The following is a 23,880-nucleotide window of genomic DNA, read 5'->3' on the forward strand; positions in this document are numbered from 1 at the left end:
GTGTCACCTGTGCGTTTGAGCATATGAAGCAGTGAAACTGAAACATTTGAGCATTTGTCCTGGATCTGTATATAGGCCAGCAGTGAAACAGATGTTCATTGTGTGAAATGTCTCTTTTCTCTCTAATCATAAGTTTGTGTGTATTGCTGCATTATTTACTGTTGCAATGTGTCCTGGTAGTCATGTTGTTGGAGATTTCATGGGACTGATATTTGTTTGAAATAAGAGGACACAGCAGAAGATAAAGCCACTGGATCCATTGTTTCAAATGCGCTGGCTTTCCGGATGTGCTATTGTGGGGCTTACAATTCATCCGATATTTGATGGCGTCAATGAAAGGATCATTAAATCCTGGAGCTGAGAGGCACAGCCCATACTGTAATAAATATTTTGTACCAGTCAGTTTATTTAACATTAGGTGAAAAGGCAAGTTCCATCTCTTTATTTACAAGATGTATTAAGTTTTGTGGCATTTAAATGTTTGTAAGATATTGAGAGGCTATATTTGGAATGGAATGCTAGCGTACTGTATACTGCTTGCTATTTTTATTTTAAATGGTAAATTAAACCGTTTGCAGTATTCAGCATCAAAACGTAATACATTGTCACATGACTTAACTTTGCATGTTTAAGTCAGCAAATGGCATCCAAATAATCTTTAATACAATTTGTTGCAGTTTTAGCTGCCCTACCCCTAAATGCGCCATGCAAAAATGAACTTTAGTTGGTTATTTCCTGTGTTAGTCAGACAATCTTGGTTTTTAAAACCAGAATAAGCTACAGTGTGGACCAGCTTATGGAATCGATATGTTGGTTTTGCATGAAGAGACAGGTACTGAAATGGGGTACTCACTAAATTGGTTATGTGGTTAAACCGCTACAAGGCTAACTTGTTTTATTATGCCTTGTGGGGAAATGGGTGGTTCAATTATGTTTTGCAGTATATCAAGTCGAATACTTTGAGCAAAGTTTCATGCCAATGGGCCTTAAAGGGTCATGAAACACTAAACAAAATGTTCAGTTATGTTAACAGATATGTACGTGTGTGTTACACATGACATAAAACATAATTCGCATCTATTAATTTTAACTTTAGGAGGAAAGTGGTTAACCTTTTCGCATATGAGTTTCTCTGACGAATCTCCCAGTGTGAGTTCTTTAATGTGTGCTGTAATTAAAATGTAATATTACCTTACACTTCGCAGCAGATGAACTGGAGGACAGATTATATCACAGCGGGTGCACAGAAAGTCAGATTATAAACTCTTTCAGGACACTTTATTTTAAAGATACATTTTAAAATAAAGTTTTAAAAAATCCAAATAACTTTACAGATCTTTATTGTAAAGGGTATAAACAATGTTTTCAATGCTTGTTCAATGAACCATAAACAATTAATGAACATGCACCTGTGGAACGGTCATTAAGACACTAACAGCTTATAGACAGTAGACAATTAAGGTCACAGTTATAGAAACTTGGGACTCTAAAGAGACCTTTCTACTGACTGAAATACACCAAAAGAAAGATGCCCAGGGTCCCTGCTCATCTGCATGAATGTGCCTTAGGCATGCTGCATGGAGGCATGAGGACTGCAGATGTGGCATGGGCAATAAATTGCAATGTCCGTACTGTGAGACGCCTACGACAGGGAGACAGGAAGCTGATCATCCTCACAGTGGCAGACCACAAAAAATAAATGTTTAATTCTAATCACACATCGCATGGATGATGAGATGAAGCCATTCGAGTCCTATCTCTTTAATATGCACTCATTTACAGAAATGCCAGTTTTTTTTAAAGAGACAGTACCATTTTTTTAAAAAATGGTACTTTTTTTAAAAAAAAAAAGGTATGCAATGAAATTTATTGATGGAATTCATGGATATTTTTGAATAGCTAAAATGTGACCACAATGAAAAACGAATAAAATATAGTTAGTAAAATTAACATCTTCATAATGTACGTAGTTAGAGGGTCCCCTGTATAATTGGCAGCATTAGCTGGGACAGAACTTCTTTCAAATGTAAGCAAAATGGACATAATTGAAATAAACCAATATGAATCGATATTTAATCAAAGTGAGAAATATGTATCCATACCCAGCCCTGCTACAAAGACATTTTTGGAAAAACATGAAACAAAAATGTAAAATGTCACCTTTAAAGGTAGATGTTTTTGAAATCCCTAACCCCAAATTCAGTATTAAAACTCAGCACGTAACATATTTTGGGGGTGTGCTACTAGTATTCTAAGGGATGAAACTTCTATCAGATGTTTACCTGGATGTCTTTGGCTATCTGTCTGTCACCAAGCAATCGCTGAAGTGTTGTCAGGCCCTGCTGGTGGGCAGAGACATTGCAGCACAACATTAGAGGAAGTGGTAATAGACGCCATCACTCTCTCACCTCAGCTAGACACTAAGAGGAAGTTGTGCACTTTTAGTCTGCAGCAATATGTGTCAGGTGTGGTGGAGCTTTATTGCGGCGATGGTTGCAGCTTTGCTAAGACAGCTGAAGACCTCCTTTGTTTCGGTTTGCAGTGAGCACGCACCTTTCCTCTTGAATGCACAGCTTGGTAGTAACACATTTTCAGGGTGGTGAACCCTAGAATTGGTTGATGGAGCAAGAAGTGGGATTACCTGTTAACCAACTAGTGTTTCAGGGTGGAATAATATGAAGAAATAGGAAGGTACATAATGTCAAGGGACCATCCTCCATGACAACATTGGGAAACATCACTAAAGAGAGCTTGAGATTTACAAATAAGGTGGGACCTTCCAGTTATTAATCAAGAATGTCATGTGCTTTCACTTCATGCACATTCTTTTATTTAAGACTATGTCTTCATCTATTGCAATCAGAGATGCCTACAGGTTTCATCTTGGTCACTATAGCCAGCCATATGTCTGTGAAACCTTTACTATTTGGCCTGATGCTCTGTGGAAAAGTGTGCATTTTTTCATCCGTTTATGTTTTTCTATGGAAACATGTCTTAGATGGACGTCTCTGACCAGTGCTTCGTGTGTCTTTTTGTTTTTTTTCAGCATAGCGAGATGCATGAGTTCTGTTGTTTTCATTGCACTGCTTCTTTAGTGCAAGAACACGATTGGTCTGAACGGTTGGAGTACATTATAAATCAAACTGAACCACATGGCTCAGCATTGAGCAAAGCTGTGTGTGACCTGTTTGTGACGTTTTCTGTTCTTGTACCATTCACCTCTGTCTATTTATTACCACGCTCAGTGTACAGTAGTTGGCTGTCATGAGCAAAGTGAAGTGGCCTATGCTCTGCATTTCTTTTGATCTTGTTGATTAATTGGTTTGAAGATTACCCCAGATTGACTGTAAATATGAATGGCGATCTCACTACTTCAGGTTGGTTCACTGTTGTTTGGATGTTGCAGTGGCTTGGCAAAAAAACATTTATATCAATTTAATAGATGATACCTCAGATACTTGAAGCTATCGCAGAGCGTGTGTACACCAGGGAAGTGTAGTTGAGCTTCAAATTCTAATCATGTCTAGGAGAATGCAAATGGAAAGCTTAATAGTGAAAGTTACATTTTGGTCTTTTTTTTTAACCAAAACTGATCGTATAGCTTCTGAAGACATGGATTAAACCACTCAAGTCGTATAGGCTACTTTTATTCTGCCTTTTATGTCCTTTTTGGAGCTTGAAAGTTTTGGACCCCATTGACTTGCAATTAAATATATGCATTATACATCCTTCAATAAATTAGTTTATGTTCTGCAAATGAAAGAGTTTAAGACAACGTACATTAAGGATAAGTCCGTTATAAGCGATCATTTTGTTTATTTTTTGGGTGAGCTGTTCATTTAAATAGTCTGATTCAATTTTGATCTAATTGTCTAGATTTGTGATTTTGGGCCATTCTATTGGTTATGGGCTGTAATATAAAAACAATGATCAGATATTGAAATGGGCCAAAATGTCTAATTCAGTGGTGCATCCCTAAATTTGTTGTAATTTTTATGAAACTTGACTCACAAATATCCTGGTCATTTTTATACCCACATCAAAACACACACAAAAATTACATACAGTATAGCTCTGCAAACAATTAAGAGACCACTGCAAAATGATCAGTTTCTCTGGATTTACTATTTATATGTATGTGTTTGAGAAACATGAACACTTTTGTTTTATTCTATAAATTACTGACAACATTTATCCCAAACTCCAAATAAAAATACTGTCATTTTCTGCAAATAAATGCTCTAAATGACAATATTATTATTTGGAATTTAAGAGAGATGTCGGTACTGGTCAAAATAACAATAAAGATGCAATGTTTTCAGACCTCAAATAATGCAAAGAAAACAAGTTAATATATTTTTTTTTAAACAACACAATACTAATGTTTTAGGAAGAGTTCAGAGTTCAATATTTGGTGGAATAACACTGATTTTCAATCACAGCGTTCATGAGTCTTCGTATACTCTCTACCAGTCTTTCACATTGCTGTTGGGTGACTTTATGCCACTCCTGGCACAAAATTTCAAGCAGCTCGGCTTTGTTTGATGGCTTGTTGCCATCCATCTTCCTCATAATAACATTCCAGAGGTTTTCAATGGGGTTCAGGTCTGGAGATTGGGCTGACCATGACCGGGTCTTGATCCGGTGGTCCTCCATCCACATCTTGATTGATCTGTCTTTGTGGCCTGGAGCATTGTCCTGCTGGAAAAAACAATCCGCAGAGTTGGGGAACATTGTCAGAGCAGAAGGAAGTTTTCTTCCAGGATAACCTTGTATATGGCTTGATTCATGCCAGGTACATAGACAAATCTTCCCAATTCAAGCCTTGCTGAAGCACCCCCAGATCATCACCTATCCTCCACCAAAATTCACAGCGGGTGCGAGAAGCTGTGGCTTGAAGGCCTCTCCAGGTCTCTGTCTAACCATAAAATGACCAGGTGGAGGATCGGTGATGATCTGGTCATTAAATTATATTTTGCGCAAAGATAATACAGCTTACATTTAGGACCATTAAGATTTGTAGCATTTTGACATTATTTTCAGGCACATTTTAACTGCCAATTCTCATTACCGTAACATATCAGGGTGTTTTACTTTAACTATTCCCATTGTTTTCAGTGATGATTGTCATTACCAGTCATTGTTTTACTGTAAAAATGTGTGCAATCATTTGTTTTATATTAAAATGAAAATGATAGGCAGTACCAAGGGAATTCTTCTATGATGTTTAAATTAGAGAGACAGATATATCGGTTTTACCGATTAATTGGTGCTTATAGTTGCTTTTTGGTACTTTTGTTACTTTTCTGTTATCAGTAAATCTACGCCAATAGTTGCCGCATTTTTATTATTTCTCATCAATAAACCTCATCTGTGGAAATACATCTACAAAACTCCTCATCCGGTGATTTATATAGGCTATATAAAACAAAATTTGGTAAATTCTTGCATATTTAGAGCATTGTAAAAGGTCCCCGGAGCATGTAGGCCTTGTTTATAGTTAAAAGTCCTGCGATATGAACCGAATCTTAATTTTTCTGGTTATTATTGGGATTTTGGTTGCATAATAAACTGCTTTAGCGATTTCATTCTTTTAAAAATGTTGTAGGTTCAATGTATGTGCTCGTCATATTAAGAAATTACTAAGATGTAAAAAAAAAATGTAAAAATCATTTTATAAATTGAAAAAAAAAAAAGAACATTGGCAGATTAATCGGCCTTTCCAACTTCTTAGTTATTGGTATGGGCAATATCCACAATTGGTTGACCTCTAGTTTAAATACTTATTAAATAATATTTTCTTTTCATATTGTGGTAATGATAATTGGTTGGTAAAATGCAACTGTTGCAATGTAGAAATTCTTAAAGTCCATAAAATATAAAAATAGGCTCCATTTTATTTATTTTATTCTTTTAATTTGAGTAAACAAGGCCGAAACATACTATCTGAAAGGTTTTGTGAGAATCACCTATAACAAAAAAAGAAGCCTTTTTTGTTATGGATGTTTTTTTTTTTTTTTTTGCTTATATTTCTCCAACACAATGTTTTTTTCTTTCTTTGACATCACACTTTATCTCATGACTATCTTAATTTCAATCTTTCACTTTGCCAGTGTTTAAAAGTCATTGTTTTCTGGTCATGAGGTTTGAGTTTGAGTTTTTATTTTTTTGTAAGGCTTGTAAATCTCACATGCCAAAAGAGTGAGATTGAAAATGAGGAGGACCTGAGTGGGATGAACCGAACGCATCTGTGCTGTGCGTTTGCGCTTTCTATCCCAACTCAAATGTCAAAGTGAAGAGGTTTCTGGGGCAGCAGAATTTAGGGCAGAGAGACAGATGTAGAAGGAGGAGACGTCTCACCTCAACTCATTTCAGCACTCACGGCCTCAATAGTGTGACTCGAGCACAGATGCAGATGTTTGTTCGCTTCTAAAAAACACAGTTGTCTGAAGTGCGTCTCTTTTATTACCCGTCCTGCAGCTTGATGTACACGGATGCAAACGACTGGAGCTCTTTTGGTTTGTTCTATTAGAAGGCAGCGTGAAAATGGCTGAAATGAGTTTTTGGTTCATGTCTGTTTGCCTTAAGGTGGTCTATATTCTTAAACTACTACTAAAGGTTTACTAAATAATATAAATAACACTAAATATTTCAACAGGTACACCCTCAACGAGAAGGTAAAGGAGGCAACCAAAGGTTGTGAAGGTCTTTTGAGATGGATAGATGACTGATGAAAGGTAATCTGAAGAGTGAAAGTAGAGATGGAAAGAGAGGCTTTTGGAGAGATTGAGAGAATCTGGTGGTTAGATTAGCGTGTGGCATATGATTGGCCGTTTCTTTGTGTTCTCTGGCCGTGAACTCCAGCTATGCAGTGGAAAATTAGGGAGTGTCTCGGTCTGTTGATAACTTTACCTCCCAGCATTCATTCATCTAATTAGTGTAGCTGCTAGAGGTTTGAAGTTCCTAATTCCACATGTTTATCAGTCTATTTAGAGAACTTATGCTATTTTAGTCGCAAAAAGCAAACAGTATCGGGTGATTTGAAAGGAAACCTGTCTTAAAGGTGCATTCAGTAATTTTGGGCTAATTAAAAAAGTTGTACACATTAACAAATTATTTGTGTTTTTGTTTAGTCATCTGAATGGTGTGCACTTACATGAGATGAAGACTGTACTCATAGTTTTCTGTAAAAAGTGTTTTTATTATACATGGTCACCCCCTTTAATGTGTTTGGCATGTTGAAATGACGTGTCTATGCTTAGTGCAGTGCGGTTTGGTGATGCAAAGACAAAAAAAAATACAATGAAACATACTTATAATTGTGTTTTAGAAGCAGAGACAACAGGAGATTCAGTAGCTGTACTGCCGAAGAAGCGAAAAAGGGGGGAAAAATACTTTACTGAATTAAACTTAATATAAAGAAATTCACCGCAAAAAAAAAATCCTTTTATCAAGTGTTTTTGTCTTGTTTTCCATTTAAAATTGACTAGAAATCCTTAAAACAAGATACATAAGATACACACCGCAAAACATATACATTATGATTTGCTTTGTTGCGAGCCATCACGTTATAATCTGGAGCAAGCGTGCTGTACATCTGTACATCAGCCGGGTGCAGATTCAATCTCTCCCCCTTAGATCGGGTCTCATCACACGACTTATAGAAGCGGTGCTGACAGCACACAGAAATGCCAGTTTTGGAGTTTGTACTTATTTACATGACCTTCCTTATTATTTGAACTTTATTTAAGGATGCATTAAAGGTATAACAGCGGGTGTTTGCTTAAATACGCGAGCATGCAAGTTTTGCGGAACGACCGCTTTATTCCACACTGAGAGTGCTTCTGTATTTACTTATTTTGTATTTTTGCATTATAATGCTCTCATTCTTTGCGATCTACTTCACCTGAAGCTGTTTGGAAAGTTTAGAGAGCATCTGAACATGTGTTTTCTTCCTCACCTCAATCAGTCACAAGATGAAGTGCTCCTCTCGGACGCCATTATTATTATTTTCATATGATATCATGTTTTGTTAAATGAGATCAAACGACTAATCGACAACGAGCATTTTTGTTGACGTTGACTAATCGTTTCAGCCCCTAATTCACAACATCAGATAACGTTGGCTGTTGCATTTGAACCGAATCCTGTTTTTCTCAAGCATTTTATGCAGTCGACTGTTTATTTGCTCATGTAAAGGAGAAAAAAAACGAGTGTGTTTCCTTTGGTTAGGAAAATAGGCAATGATTTGAGCAGTGTGAACATTTTGAGCCCAACATTTCGGAACATATATTCCGAAGGGACAAATAAAATTACATAATGTGAAAGGACTGTCCATATTTTAATTTAAGAGTGTAATGTAAGATTACATAGGTCCCTATGATTAAAATGACTAGGAAGCTCTGGTAATGATTACATTACCCCACGTCCCCCTAAAAACGAATGCTGTCTGAATAGTGCTTTAGATTTATATAGGGACATAGGGTAATTTATTAATTTTCAGAGCTTCTCCGTGAAGGGATAGTTCGCCCAAAAATGAAAATTCTCCCATTATTTGCTCACCCTCATGCCATCCCAAATATGTGTGACTTACTTTCTTCTACAGAACACACATGGAGATTTTAAGAAGAATATCTCAGCTCTATAGGTCCATATAATGCAAGTGAATGTCCAAAACTTTAAATCTCCAAAAAGGCAGCCTAGAAGTAATCCATACGACCCCAGTGGTAAAATCGACTGTGGTGTGACTGTGGTGGCTGTGGCTCAGGTGGTAGAGCGGGTCGGCCACTAATCGCAGGGTTGGTGGTTCAATTCATGGCCCACATGCCAAAGTGTCCTTGGGCAAGACACTGAACCCCAAGTTGCTCCCAATGGCAGGCTAGCACCTTGCATGGCAGCTCTGCCATCATTGGTGTATGAGTGTGACTGTGTGTGTGAATGGGACACAGTGCAAAGGTTTGGTAACCGCTAATGTTTAAAAAAGGTGCTATATAAGTGCAGACCATTTGGATTTAACCACTAGAGTCTTATAGATTACCTTTATGCTGCTTTTATGTACTTTTTGGTGATTTAAAGTTCTGGCCTCCAAAAATCTTATTTTGTGTTCAGTAGAAGAAAGAAACATGTCTGGGATGGCAAGAGGGTGAGCACATATTGAGAGAATTTTCATTTTGGCTGAACTATCCCTTTGATCCCGTGCCAATCGGTCATATCCGTAATCAAGTACAGAGTCTTTCACCTTTTATAAAATGACCAGTAAAAATATCACTAGGTTACACTAATTCAGTGTGAATCAATATTAAGATGCCACATTTTGACCAGAGCAGGAAATCTCGAAAGCATTGCGACGAAATTGGAGTTGGGAGAAATATTGATTTGTAAATATTTAATTCAATACAGAAAATTATTAACATAGAAAGTTTAATGAACAAGCTTTTGAAGAGGAACAATGTATTCCTATGGCGCTATTCACATTGGGTCCGACAAATCGTCTGCCAACTATTTATTTTTCTTACTGCGATAAAAACTGTCTGACCAATGAGATAAGAGTCGTTGCAGCTTCTCAATTCAGCACGTTGGTGGCGCTAATCAACTGGTAATCACTGGCAGCATTGGACGTGCAGCTGATACACACACAAAAACTTATATTTATGTTTGATATATTTATAATACGAACACATTTATTATATCAGAGTGCATTCTGTTGCTTTTTTACTGGATTTTTACACTGAATTTGGTGCAAAAATGCAGTAAATAAATAATATAGAATTTGCAAACACATTTTTCTTTTTTAGAATATATATATAATGTTACCTCATATTTTATAATATACCTGGTGTTTTGTCTTTTACTGCACATTTTAAAATGCATCCTCATGAGACCCGAGCGTGTCTGCGTTGTGCATTTTTAATTTCCCTTTTGGATAAAAGCGTCTGCCAAATGCGTAAATGTAAATTTGTAACTATTAGCCCCTAATAAACGTAGTAAATAAATACAAATTATTCAAATATTTTTTTTCAAAAAATGTATGTCCACATTTGGACAGTGGGACTAAGTTGTGACGTTTTAAGCTATAGAAATTCCAATTTTATGAAATTGTTTATGACGTTTACAGTAGTGTTGGTTATTCATGTTTTTGAGATGTTAAAGACATTACAGCTGCTTTGGAACCATGTGTGTTGGGAAATGCTTAAATAAAATAAACTATATAAATAAAAATGTTTTGACTTGATTTGACTTATGTTACAATGTTTGTTTGTTTTTCTAGTATGGTGACAAAATTTCAATGTTATCTCTTTGCACTGTAATGAGTAATACATACCTTAACAGCATTAAATATATACTAATCATATGCATTGACAGCTGAATAAGTCCCAAGAATGAAAACATTTTAAATTTATTTGTAGAAGAGCAACAGCGCCGCCTTTACTTGGGTGAAATAGTCTCAGTCTGAATAGACCTTTCGTCCGCAGTTCATCTCGTAAATCCGTCACTATTTTGATGTGAATAGGCCTTTAGGATGCTTCATTAGAAGGAAGCTACCTATCATGGCAGTAGACCATTGTGAATCGATACATCAGGATTAAATCAGCCACCCTTCTCTATTGAAATCAGTATAGGCATCAGTCAATTAAAATGATGTTAGTTAACCACTAGTAGACAGTAAGTCAGTTTACTAGGTATTGGGACAGAGTTGTTACTACATAATCTTTTCTGATATTAATCCAGGTAATGGCATCTACTGATGGACCTATTTTATTCAGTTTTCGGCAGCTGGTCATCTGTTGGCTGCATCTGGTCTGTGACCGTGTAATTTATAGCCTCATGAATTTCCATGCTTTTTAATGGATTCTTTAATGAAGTTACTTTTCAGACTGATTTCATTATGTCTGTGTGATGACCTCATGCTTGTATGATTCAGGATTTGTGGAGGGGAGCAACATAGCTGGGAATCCACAGTTGCTTTCCCATTACCCAAATGCTCAGTATCCGGTATGATGCAGTTCAAATGTAACGGCATGTCCTGCTTTTGCCCTACTTTTGGATCTGCCTCTTCCCCCTGCTATCTTTCTGACGCGTGTTTGGACAATGGACAATCGCTGGCCATCACTCTAGAGGAAGCGATCTCTCGCTTTGACTGCACGAAGATCATTTGACTATAAACTTTCTTTTGGCAGTCATCACGTTAAGTCCTAAAAACAATGGTCATCTTTGTGTTATTTATTTAGCCAAATAGCTCACAATCGCTGTAGAGATGATTGTCTTTGGCAAGTAAACAGTGGCATATTCCCTGCATATAATTGAAGATGTGCCCAACCTCACCATTGCCAGCATCCATGCCACACTGTTCAGACTGGAGATGTGTGTTGCCTTATTTTCATTCAAAAGTCATTTCTATCCATTTTCTTTGTTGTTTTTTTTTCCTTTAAGAAGAATTAACGTGCCATTTACTTAAATATTTTATTTTTTCAGGTCTACCTTGGAGCACTCAACTAAGATATCCACAGCTTTGATGCAGCACTGGTAAGCATTTGAAATAACATTATCATTGTTCATGTAAATGTAATAAAAATTATTTAAATGATATATAAATATGTATAAATTATAACATTAAACATTTTACATAGCAACTATAGAAAAAGAAAGTTTGCCATGATAAACTTTGGTTTGACAAGCCTTGTCTGAAAATTATAGGTGGATATTTGCCAATGTTTTCTCTGAGGTTGCTATGGTGTTACTTGGCAGTTGTTAGTGTGTTTTGACTGGTTGCTAGATGGTTACTAGGGTGTCACTAGGCAGTTATTAGTAGGGGTGGGAACTGAGAACCGATTTTTATTCAAAATGGTTCCATTTCAAATGTATACTGGAACCGAATGAGTTTCGTGACTCATTTCTTTTAACGCATCTCGAATGTGAATTCTTCTGTAGATACAGATGCAACAAAAGGCTAAAATACTCATAGTGTTTCCTGCTAAAACAAAACATATATCTCGAACAGTAAGTGTCATTCCTGAACAAATGACTCCTCTTTTTTTTATTTTTCCTTTTTCACCCACAAAGGTCACCTTGTGCTCTTAAGTCCTTATGATGTCATAGTGACTTGCTTCAGTCCGGGTGGCGGAGGATGAATCTCATCTGCCTCAGTGTCACGTGCATCTTAGCACGTGGCTTGTTGAGCGTATTACTGCGGAGATGTGGAGCGTGTGGAGGCTTCAGGGCATCCACGCACAACTCGCCAGCGAACCGCATTATAGCGATCACGAGGAGGTTATCCCATGTGGCTCTACCCTCCCTATTAACCGGGCCAATTTGGTTGGTTCGAATTAGTGAACTCCAGGGGTGGTAGCCAGCACCACTGAGCTCACCCAGGCCCCTATGAGTCGGTTCTTTTGAATCTACAGCACAACCAAAATAGTGTAATTCCTGGACCATTGGCACTTACGAGTTGGTTCTTTTTAATCTACAGCAAAAAACACACAGCACTTCCTCCCAAATGAATGACTCCAGGGTTCCTGTACATCCTGGAAAAAATAGAAAAATACCTAAATGTCCTGGAAAATATAATAAAACTGTTTGACTGTCTCTTACAAGGTTTTTGTTACATGTACAAAAATATATGGTAATGATCGGGTGTCAAAAACACATTCATATCATTTTGTCACTGCCACCGGCTTCACATTGTTAAACCACATCAGCGGTTGATTGTCATGAACGAAGCCCTGCATTCTCTGCTCATCTGCCGTCATATCTGCTTTGCTCCTATGAAATAGAATAACAGTGCTACAAATCTGAACCTTTTTACCCAAAATAAGTATAATTATGGGATGATACAGTGCAAAATATATATATAATTTTTTAATTCCAACATTGCTGTAATGTTAACTATGGGATGAATATAGTATCAAAATAATTCACAAATGCATTAACGCTTATCCATCAATTTGATAAATGTAGGCCTGTCTGGATAACTACTTTTGTTGGACGATATATTGTCCCAGAAATAATTGCAATAAACAATACTATTGTCTTTGTAAGACCATTTATGCCACTGATATAATGTAATATAAAAGCATAATAATGCAAGTACACCCTTTCAGAGAACAATTAACTTTTAGTTCTTAAGAATATTCATACATTGGAATTGGAAAGTTGGGTAGGCCCCACTCCATCTCCAACTGCTTTTTTTTGTTCCCAGCTCAGAAAGCTGGAAAGGATGGTTATGTTTTAGATGATCTTTTAGGTTAGTTGTATTGCCACTGTTTTTAAACAAAGTTGACATACCGGCTCAGACATATGGTCTCTCCTCCTTTGGCTTATAGCCAAAATGTTCCGACACCGGAGTTGTGGATTGCGTCTTTTGAAACCAAGTCCATTTGGACTTATTCTTCCAAACTATCTGGCTGGAATTATGCAGTCATCGGGAAAAACACCTATTAAAACACTTATTAGCCTCGAGTAACACGTAATCTTCACGTGGCATGCGTGCGTGTGTTCGTGTGTGTGTGCGTGTGTGTGTGTGTGTGGAAGAGCTGTCTGAGCACAACCTCTGACACGGTGAGCAGACGAGAGTACAGAAGAAGCGCGACTGGCAAAAATTTTGTTGACATTCACTGTTATGTAAACAAACATGCATGTAAACACAAAGGGCAATATCAAGGTCAGATAAAATTTAGGCCATGTCCAAAGTAACAGTCAGTGTCTGGTGTGGACACCAGCTGCATTAAATACTGCAGTGCATCTCCTCCTCATGGACTGCACCAGATTTGCCAGTTCTTGCTGTGAGATGTTACACTCTTCCACCAAGTCACTCGCAAGTTCCCAGACATTTCTGTGAGGAATGGCCCTAGCCCTCACCCTCCGATTCAACAGGTCCCAGATGTGCTCAATGTGATTGAAATCCGGGCTTTTTGCTGGCCAGGGCAGAACACTGACATCCCTGTCTTGCTGGAACTCATGCACAGAATGAGTAATATTGCTGGTGGCATTGTCATGCTTGAGGGAAATGTCAGGATGAGCCTGCAGGAAGGGTACCACATGAGGGAGGAGGATGTCTTCCCTGTAAATTTACAGCATTAAGACGATTGCCTGCAATGACAACAAGCTCAGTCCGATGATGCTGTGACACACCGCCCCAGACCATGATGGACCCTCCACCTCCAAATCAATCCTGCTCCAGAGTACAGGCCTCGGTGTAATGCTCATTTCCAACCATCACCCCTGGTGGACAAAACCGCGACTCCTCAGTGAAGAGCACTTTTTGCAAGTTCTGTCTGGTCCAGCGAATGTGGGTTTGTGCCTATAGGCGACGTTGTTGCCGGTGATGTCTGGTAAGGACCTGTCTTAGAACAATCCATCAGTCCAGCCTCTCTCAGCCTATTGCGGACAGTCTGAGCACTGTTGGAAGGATTGTGCATTCCTGGTGTAACTCAGGCAGTTGTTGTTGCCATTCTGTACCTGTCTTGCAGGTGTGATATTCGGATGTAATGATCCAGGTGTTGTTACACGTGGTCTGCCACTGCAAGGATGATCAGCTGTCCTTGCTGTAGCGCTGTCTTAGGCATCTCACTGTATGTACGGATATTGCAATTTATTGCCCTGGCCACATCTGCAGTCCTCATGCCTCCATGCTGCATGCCTATGGCACATTCACGCACATGAGCATGGACCCTGGGCATCTTTCTTTTAGTGTTTTTCAGAGCTAATAGAAAGTCTTTAGTGTCCTATGTTTTTATAACTGTGACCTGAATTTCCTTCCATCTGTAAGCTTAAACCTCTGGGGTCTGAGGGTGTTTTGGGCCCTGGAGAAGTTTTGACATGCCTTGACATTTGTGCTTTTTTCAGTTGCTTAAGAAGACATTCATGGTTAAAGTCTGATAACACTATTCAGCACAAACTGGGCTACAATAATATGCGAGCAACATGCATGTACAGGTTTGTATTTTTGAGAAAATAATGTTTATGTGTGGTTTTTGAAAAAAACTAAAATTAAGGTATTGAAATAAGGCCATATAGCACATAATAAACATTTATCCACAAGACATTTGAAAACTGGATCTTGTAGCCTAGAGTTTTTGCTACAAAATTATGTCAACCATCTTCATCACTCATTCATACAAAACAATATAGTAATTGAGACCATTTTAGTGTTTGGTCATATTCGAGGAGGCGTGAATATTTATGTGATTCACACCAGAGGAGACAAAAGACCCCTCCCCTGGGCCTTTCAATGAGGAATGTGACAAAGAGAATGAATGTGAGGAGATTTAATTATCAAAATCAAGTTTGATGTTAAAAGAAGTAATCTGACTATACATTTTCTTTACATAAAGACTTTACTTAATTGTATACCTACACTACAGTTTAAAAAAAGTCTCTTCTGCTCACCAAGACTGCATTTATTTGATCCAAAATTCAGAAATAACATTGTGTGAACTTATTTTACAATTTAAAAGAACAGTTTTCTATTTGAATATATTGTAAAATGCAATTTGTGATCAAAACTGAATTTTCAACATCATTAATGCAGTCTTCAGTGTCTTATGTTCCTTCAGAAATCATTATAAGATGCTGATTTTCTAATATGGGCATATTCAAAGTGCATTTTACTGAACAGATATTTGCAAGCACAAGCATTGATGATAATGAGGCAGCATAAACACTAGATAAAATATATTCTAAACATTCATATAATTTTACATTGTTTAAACCCTTTACAATAAAGATCTGTAAAGTTATTTGGATTTTTACAAAATTATCTTTAAAATACAGTGTCCTGTTTTTGCAGAGTTTACAACCAAGTATAATGTCCTGTGACGTTGTAAAAGGTGAAGAAAAGCCCATTTTAGAGTGCAAGTCCTGGTGACAACATTTGTGTGACGTTTCTTTGTTCTAGGTCAGCGATAGAGTCTGCTATTTCAATCTTAACAAAGTTCCTAGACTGAAAATCCTGTCTACACAATGGGAAATATCTGTTTGTGTATTCAAAGCATGAGGACAGTTCTCAATGTTCCTACCGCTGCACATTCTGAATTTCACAGACACAAGTTGAAAGTAATTTGTGTGTGGATGGTAAGATGCATGTATGACATTTTATCAAATTGGATAAGTGTTTACACATTTGTGAAATATACATTTGATACTATATTCATCCCATATACACTGCAAATTTTCTTTTTTTGTGTGTGTTAAAATGGTGATGCAACCTTTACACCATGTGCATTCATTTTTAATAAATCGACGGCTAAACTTGCCGCTAGCATCTGAAGGGCCCTATGATTACCTTGATGTGGAAAATATGGACGGAATCACTGATTCCAGACATAAAAATGTCATTAGGTATAAATCACAGAATGTCATGGGATATAACATATTTGTAAAGAAAATAAATGTTTAATTGGAAAAAATGTATTGTTACAAAAACGATTTTAAAACGGTCTCCCTGATTAAATGTTTAATTTTTTTAATTACACGTTTAGCTTAATGCCAATACAATGATTGATGATAAGGATCAAACGAACAGGGTTTCGCTCTGAGAAATTTAGTCTCTTTAGTTCTTTACGTTCACCTCTGCTGTGATCATTGTTCCTATTACTATGCATAATCCACAGGTTTATTGGTAAGGCGTTGTGAATAGTTTTTGCGTTCACATTGTAGCGCGTCATTCAGCATTTCGGATGCGCATAAGAGGTTTTGTGCTGCTCTGCTCTGTATTGGAATTTTCGTGTTTATTACTTTTAATAGTTTTGAGGTTATACTAGTTATTTAGCCGAATATCCGTTAGTAACCCTGTTAAAAGGCTGTGCTTTGCTTCCATATATACCTATGAAACATGTCTGATTGGATAAAATGGACACAATGCAGCATAATTATACATGGGTTCCTTAACACTGAATAGTCGATTAATTGCTTAGACAACTCACCGACTTGTCGAGTAGTATGTTTGAATTGATAGTTTTGCACATCTGCTTTTACCCCCAAATATCTATCCGGAGGTGAGATATTATTGTTAAATGCTCAGAAATGCAAAAATAAAATCTTAATTAAAATTGACTTTTTTTTAAAAACTCTAGAAAACAGACATCAGAAACAAATAACCATCCATTGTTCTCAAGTTATATCTTGAGTTTTTGCTTAAGTATTACTTCCTTTGGGCACATAACATGTCCTGGACAATTGTGCTTTGAAACGAGTTGGAACACTGGACTCTTATCAAGCAGTTCTTTTTGTGAATAAAAACGTATCGGTTACCTAACGTAACCTCGGATCTCTCTAGATGAGGAAACGAGTATTGCGTAAGCTAGCTTACGCTACGGGAAAGATTCATCTTTTCTGAGATATTGAAGCCAAAAAATTATCCTTAATTTTTGTATCCATTGTCAACGCAGTGCGGCAGCTGCAGACCTTGAGCGGGCTAGCTAGCGAGCTCATAGGTTGCTCTGCGGCAACTGCTGCAGCCTATAGACGAGCTTGAGCGAACTTGCATCCAATGAGAGGCGTCCACGCGCTCACTGCAACAAAGCCCGCCAAAATGGGCGTGACTAGAGTGCATATAAGCGTAGTTCGTAGGCTGGAACCCTGGTTTTCATTGACTGAAGCGAAAAGTCGCCGTGGCGCGAAAGCACGGCCGACTACGCAATACTCGTTCCCTCATCTAGAGAGAACCGAGGTTACGTTAGGTAACCGATACGTTCTCTTACGAGAGGTTCTCTCAGTATTGCGTAAGCTAGCTTACGCTCACGGAACCCATTGTCAACGCCGTGCGCGCCAAGCATCCACTGTATGAGCCCCAGGGAATTAAGGGGGACCCGGGGAGCCCTTATGAGTGGGGAAATAATATTTGGCCGGCAAGAATGCGGGTCATTGATTGTGTAATACATAAGCACATAGTGGGAAGGGAACGACAGAGGGCGGTGCCGGTCTGTGTGGAATGTGTCCCATCAGTGCAGCTCACCAGGGGAGCTGTAGCGTATTAAACCGCTAGTAGTTTTGCCTGCAGAGCGGGCACTTCCATATTGTAAAATCTGACAAAGGTGGAGGGGAAGTCCATCCCGCTGCCACACGTATGTCGTGAATGGAAATCCCGCTGGACCATGCCCACGAGGATGCCATGCCTCTAGTGGAGTGAGCCCTAATGCCCAACGGGCATGGCAGGTCTTTTGACGCCGTATGCAGCAGCAATAGTGTCCACTATCCATCTAGATAGTGTCTGTTTCGAGGCGGCGAGACCTTTGGTGCGCCCTCGAATGAAACGAAAAGCTGCTCAGAGCGCCTGAAAGCGGCGGAGCGCGCAGTATACAATCTCAGTGCTCTGACCGGGCAAAGGAGATTGGCGTCGCGCTCGCTATCCGGTGCTGGCAGCGGCGATAGGGAAATGACCTGTGCTCTGAAAGGAGTACCGATCACCTTGGGAACATAGCCGTGTCTAGGCTTTAAAATGACCTTGGAGTCACTTGGTCCAAACTCAAGACACGCAGCGCTGACAGACAGCGCGTGAAGGTCTCCCACACGCTTGACTGATGACAGGGCAGTCAGAAAAACGGTTTTGAGTGAAAGGTATTTCAAATCCACGGATTGAAGTGGTTCGAAAGGGGGCTTTCATAGTTTCGAGAACTATAGAAAGATCCCAGATAGGAACCGATGGGGGCGCGGGGTTCATCCTTCTAGCTCCCCTGAGGAAGCCGGATGACCAGCTCGCTTTTACCCCATGACTGGCCGTGCAGGGTTCAGCGAACGCCGCAACGGCCGCCACATACACTTTGAGCGTGGATGGGGATCTGCCCTTATCCAGCAGCTCTTGTAGAAATACGAGCAGCTGACGTACACCCCACATGTCCGCGGGTCCAGGTCTCGGTCGGTGCACCATTTTGAGAACAGACCATTTTGACGCATAGAGTCTTCTCGTGGAAGGGGCTCTAGCGCGTATGATGGTGTTTATTACTCCTTCTGGCAGAGCGACGGGTAGTCTTTGATCACCACGCATGCAGCCTCAGCTCTGGGTGGGGATGCCAGATTGTGCCGCGAGCTTGAGAGAGGAAATCTGCTCTCACTGGGATGGGCCACGGCGCTGTCAGTGACAGCTGCGTAAGCTCCGGGAACCATGTCTGATTCTCCCAACGTGGGGCTATGAGGAGCACCGAGTGACGCTGCTTCCTGATCCTCTGCATTACCTGTGGCAATAGCGAGACGGGAGGGAAGGCGAAGCGGGCGCCTGGGCCAGTCCTGGGCCAGCTGCCCTCGCTCGAGAAAAATATTGGGCAGTGAGAGTTCTCTTTGGACGCAAAGAGGTCTATCTCCGCTCTGCCGAATAGGTGCCATAACATCTGGACTGTTTGAGCGCAGCAGGACCATTCCCCTGGGGGAATATTGTCTCTGGACAGTCTGTCCGGGCCGCCGCTCAGGTGGCCTGGCACGCGCGCCGCCTCAGCGAGCGCAGGTGGCACTGGGACCAACTCAGTATGCGTTTCGCCAGATGGAAGAGGTTCCTGGATCTGACACCGCCCTGACGGTTTAGGTAGGATACCACAGATCTGTTGTCCGAACGGACCAGGACGTGGTGACCCTGAATGACCGGGAGAAAGCGCACGAGCCGTACTCGACCGCTATCATTGCCAGACAATTTATGTGAAGGAGCTTTTCCTGAACTGACCATAGGCCGAAAACCGGAGAGCCCTCGCAGACCGCGCCCCAACCCGTGTTGGACGCTGCCTGTCGAGATGACTTTTCGGGCGAGATACAGCTCCCATTGTCACTCCCCGCTGATACCATTCGGCCACTGTCCAGGGCTGCAGAGCTGAAATACAGGTCTGAGTCACCTTGATGGGCTGGCGGCCTGTGGCCCAAGCCCGGCGAGACGCGCGGGTGTTTAGCCAATGCTGAAGCGGGCGATGTGCAGTAAACCCAGCTGAAGTACTGCTGCGGCTGAGGCCATGTAGCCTAGCACTCTCTGAAATTTCTTCAGAGGTGTGAGGCTGTTCATCTGAAATGACGCTGCTAGTCGCTGCACACGCGCGCCGCTGTGTAGATAAGCGAGCCATCATTGCCACTGAGTCTAGTTCTATTCCAAGGAAGGAAATTGCCTGACTGGGCTGTAGTGAGCTCTTGGTCCAATTGACTGCAAGACCCAAACTGTTCAGATGACTGAGGAGAGCTGTCCTGTGAGACAGAAGCTCCGTATGTGATTGTGCCAAAATCAGCCAATCGTCCAAATAGTTCAGAATTCGCGAAACCCTGACTCCGCAGGGGTGCGAGCGCCGGCCCATGCACTCGCGTGAAAGTACGGGTGCTAAGGACAGGCCGAACGGAAGGACGGTGTATTGATAAACCTGGCCGCCGAAGGCTAATCTCAAGAATGGCCTGTGAAGTGGATTTATCTGAATCTGAAAGTATGCATTTTTCAGATCGAGAGAAATAAACCAGTCCCCTGGCGCATTATGCGCGAGGAGTTTGCTGGTTGTAAGCATTTTGAACGGTCTTTTGCAAGCGCTTTGTTCAAAACCCTGAGATCTAATATTGGTCTGAGGCCGCCGTCTTTCTTGGGGACAAGAAAATAACGGCTGTAAAACCCCGACTCGCTCAGGGAGGCGGCACTCTCTATGGCCCTTTTGCACAGAAGGTTTGCTATTTCTGAACGAAGCATGCACGCTAGCTTCCGTGTCCAAAGTAGTTTCGAGCCAGCTCTGAAGCAAGGAGGACGGCGATCGAACTATAGCAAATAGCCCTGTTTTATTGTGCTTAACACCCATTCGGATATCCCTGGAATATCTTCCCACGCTTTGAAGCGTAATGTTAGAGGGTGAATGGCCAAATCGCTCTGATTGCCGCAAACAGCCGCTGAACAGAATGTGTGAGCGCGCTTACTGTGCTTATGCTGGACTGCTCGCAGACAGCATGGACAGGCTGTTCTGTGAGTGACTTCCGATTGAGGTGAATGGGGAAAGAGTCACGCCTGTTAAGTGATGCGCAAGCATAGCCACGGGCACGGGACTTACATACAGAGAAGTGTTTGCTGGCCGTGTGACAGAGCGGGCAGAGAATGGGCGCGCGATGTATTCGTGGAGCGCATTTATTGACTCTAACACTCGAAAGTGGTTCGTGAACCGCTTTTGAGTGTGCTCTGATGGGGACACGGAACGTGTAATGCTTGTGTGTAGAGGTGAACACTAGATTGTGGGCACATTTTCTACACATAAGGCTGGTCGTGTGACAGAGCGGCCAGAGAATGGGCGCCGCGACGGATTCGTGGGTGCGCTTATTAACCCTAACACTCGAGCCGGTCGTAACCGCTTTATGTGAGTGTGCTCTGATAGGGACACGGGACGTGTAATGCTTGTGTGTAGGGGTGAACACTGAATTGTGGGCACATTTTCTACACATAAGGCTTTATTTTGGGTCGCCGTGGAAACGGCGCTTGAGTGCAGGCAAGCGGGTAATATCACCGGCTTGTTGGCTGCTGAATCCACCACTGCAGTAGCCTGAGAGAAGGGGACTGACAGGGGGCATACGGGACTTACATACAGCTGGCCGTGGTGACAGAGCGGGCAGAGGAGGGGCACGCGACGGGCTCGTGGGCGCGCTTATTAACTCTAACACTCGAGCGGTTCGTGAACCGCTATGTGAGTGTGCTCTGATAGGGACACGGATGTGTAATGCTTGTGTGTAGGGGTGAGCACTGGATTGTGGGCACATTTTCTACACATAAGGCATGTTTACTCTTTACAAGATTTCTTTGGGTCGCCGTGAAAACGGCGCTTGAGTGCAGGCAAACGGGTAGTATCACCGGCTTGTTGGCTGCTGAATCCACCACTGCAGTAGCCTGAGAGAAGGGGACTGACAGGGGGCTAAGCTTTGACGGTGGTCCGCCGTGGCGGGACTGAGCCGTCGCTTTCTCAACAACGCTAGGAGGACTTCGGTTGCTCAGGTTTCAGTACAATCTTAGGCCGAGGCCCGCAGGGGCGGCGGTCTGCGGCGGCTGTCTGAGCCTGATCGAGGGCGGCCGCCCTGTCGACGCTGAGAAGTCTGGCTTGTTGAGCTGGGCGCTGTGAAGAGGCTCGTGCAGGAGGCTGGTCACGCGGGCGGCCTGCAGAGGAGCTAGCGGACGAGGCAGAAAGAGATTCATGGCTTGGGCTTCGAGAAACGGTCAACAATGCCACTCACCGCGGAACCGAAGAGACCGGACAGAGAGAGCGGCGCGTAGTGCGTTCAGCTTCTCCCAAGTCGGCTAGTCAGATCTGAAACAGCCTCTGTCTGTAAGACGGCCATGGAATGCAGAGCAGATGCGGCTTGGCCGGCGGCGGTATAGGCGCGGCCAACACAGGCGGAAGTAGTTCTGCAGGCCTTAGACGGGAGCACCAGCTTAGACCGCCATCTCGCGGAGGGCGGGCAAAGGTGCGGCGTGGAGTCTGTTGGGAGCCTGCTCAGGGGCGGTGACCACTCGAGCCCGAGGCGGTCGACGGCCTGTGTGAGGAGGCGCTTAGTTCCCCTCGACCCGGCGCCGGTCCTGCTGGATTCCTGGGCCGAGGAGGAGGCGTGTGAGCCTGACCACTCCTCGCTGTCCGAAGCCATGATGGAACAGCCCTTATCCTCCGCTTCTTCGTCCGAGATGGCAGCAGGGTGAAGGCGATGCTCGAGGGAGGGGCTCCGGCGAGGCAATCGCTTCTACCACTGGTTCCGGCAGCCTTTGAGAGCGGCGCTTTTTACTGCGCGGCTGAATGGAAGGCGGCACGGCGGCTTCGGTCCTGAGCGCTTCGAGTCGAGCCCGCAGGGTCGACATCGGAAGCTCCTCACAGAGATCGCATCCGCCTTCAGCGAGGGCGAGCTCTGCATGCCCCAGTCCCAGGCAGAGAGCGCAGATGACGTGGCGGTCTCCGGTGCTGAGAGGGGCGCGGCATGAGGCGCAAGTGGAGCGAGGCATCTTTAAAAAGACACTCGAACTCTTGTGAAGTTCATAAGAACTAGCTTGCTTTAAAAAGGATACGTCGCCGGATGGCGTAGCTCGCAGGACGGCTGAAGGTGGCGAAGACGGCCGGCTTCTTCGAGCGCTGTCCACGCTTGCTTGATGCCCCTCGAACGGCGACGCGGCTTCCAGTTCAGAGATGCGAAGAGCTTCGCTGAAGAGATGAAAATCAGGGTTCCAGCCTACGAACTACGCTTATATGCACTCTAGTCACGCCCATTTTGGCGGGCTTTGTTGCAGTGAGCGCGCGGACGCCTCTCATTGGATGCGAGTTCGCTCAAGCTCGTCTATAGGCTGCAGCAGTTGCCGCAGAGCAACCTATGAGCTCGCTAGCTAGCCCGCTCAAGGTCTGCAGCTGCCGCACTGCGTTGACAATGGATAAAAAAATTAAGGATAATTTTTTGGCTTCAATATCTCAGAAAAGATTAATCTTTCCCGTAGCGTAAGCTAGCTTATGCAATACGAGAGAACCTCTCGTAAGAGAACTGAACTGTTATTGTGTTATGTGTACTTACCGTAATTTTCGGACTATTGAGCGCACCTGAATATAAGCCGCACCCACTGATTTTTAAATAAAATATTATTTTGAACATAAATAAGCCACACCTGTCTATAAGCCGCAGGTGCCTACCGGTACATTGAAACAAATGAACTTTACTCAGGCTTTAACGAAACATGGCTTGTAACAAAAATAAATAGGCTTTAACGAAACACGGTGTGGCAGCGGGGGCATCCAGGAGAGAGACACCGGTGTTAGACATAATTTAGCGCAGGTGTAAGCGCCCTTACAGCTTTTCTCTCCCGGACGGGTGCTTGACCACGCCCCCGCTGCCACACACTGCTTGTAATAAAACATTTGCAGTAAACAGTAGCCTACCAAGAAAGTCATTGGTCACTATCTTCCTCGTCCTGTGCACTGAAACCACTGA

General features: G+C 42.0%; 1 protein-coding gene across 1 annotated transcript in view; it reads left to right on the forward strand.

Annotated features, from left to right (window-relative positions):
* The window catches only part of LOC127634982 (cytoplasmic protein NCK1-like), a 64,144-nt gene that overhangs the window by 7,002 nt on the left and 33,262 nt on the right, over positions 1–23,880 (forward strand). The window contains exon 2 of the mRNA XM_052114765.1: positions 11,473–11,523. The gene's annotated coding sequence lies outside the window, so the exon portion shown is untranslated. The remainder of the gene's footprint in view (positions 1–11,472; positions 11,524–23,880) is intronic.

This window comes from Xyrauchen texanus, chromosome 42 (genome assembly GCF_025860055.1).
Source record: "Xyrauchen texanus isolate HMW12.3.18 chromosome 42, RBS_HiC_50CHRs, whole genome shotgun sequence".
Lineage (NCBI taxonomy): Eukaryota > Metazoa > Chordata > Actinopteri > Cypriniformes > Catostomidae > Xyrauchen > Xyrauchen texanus.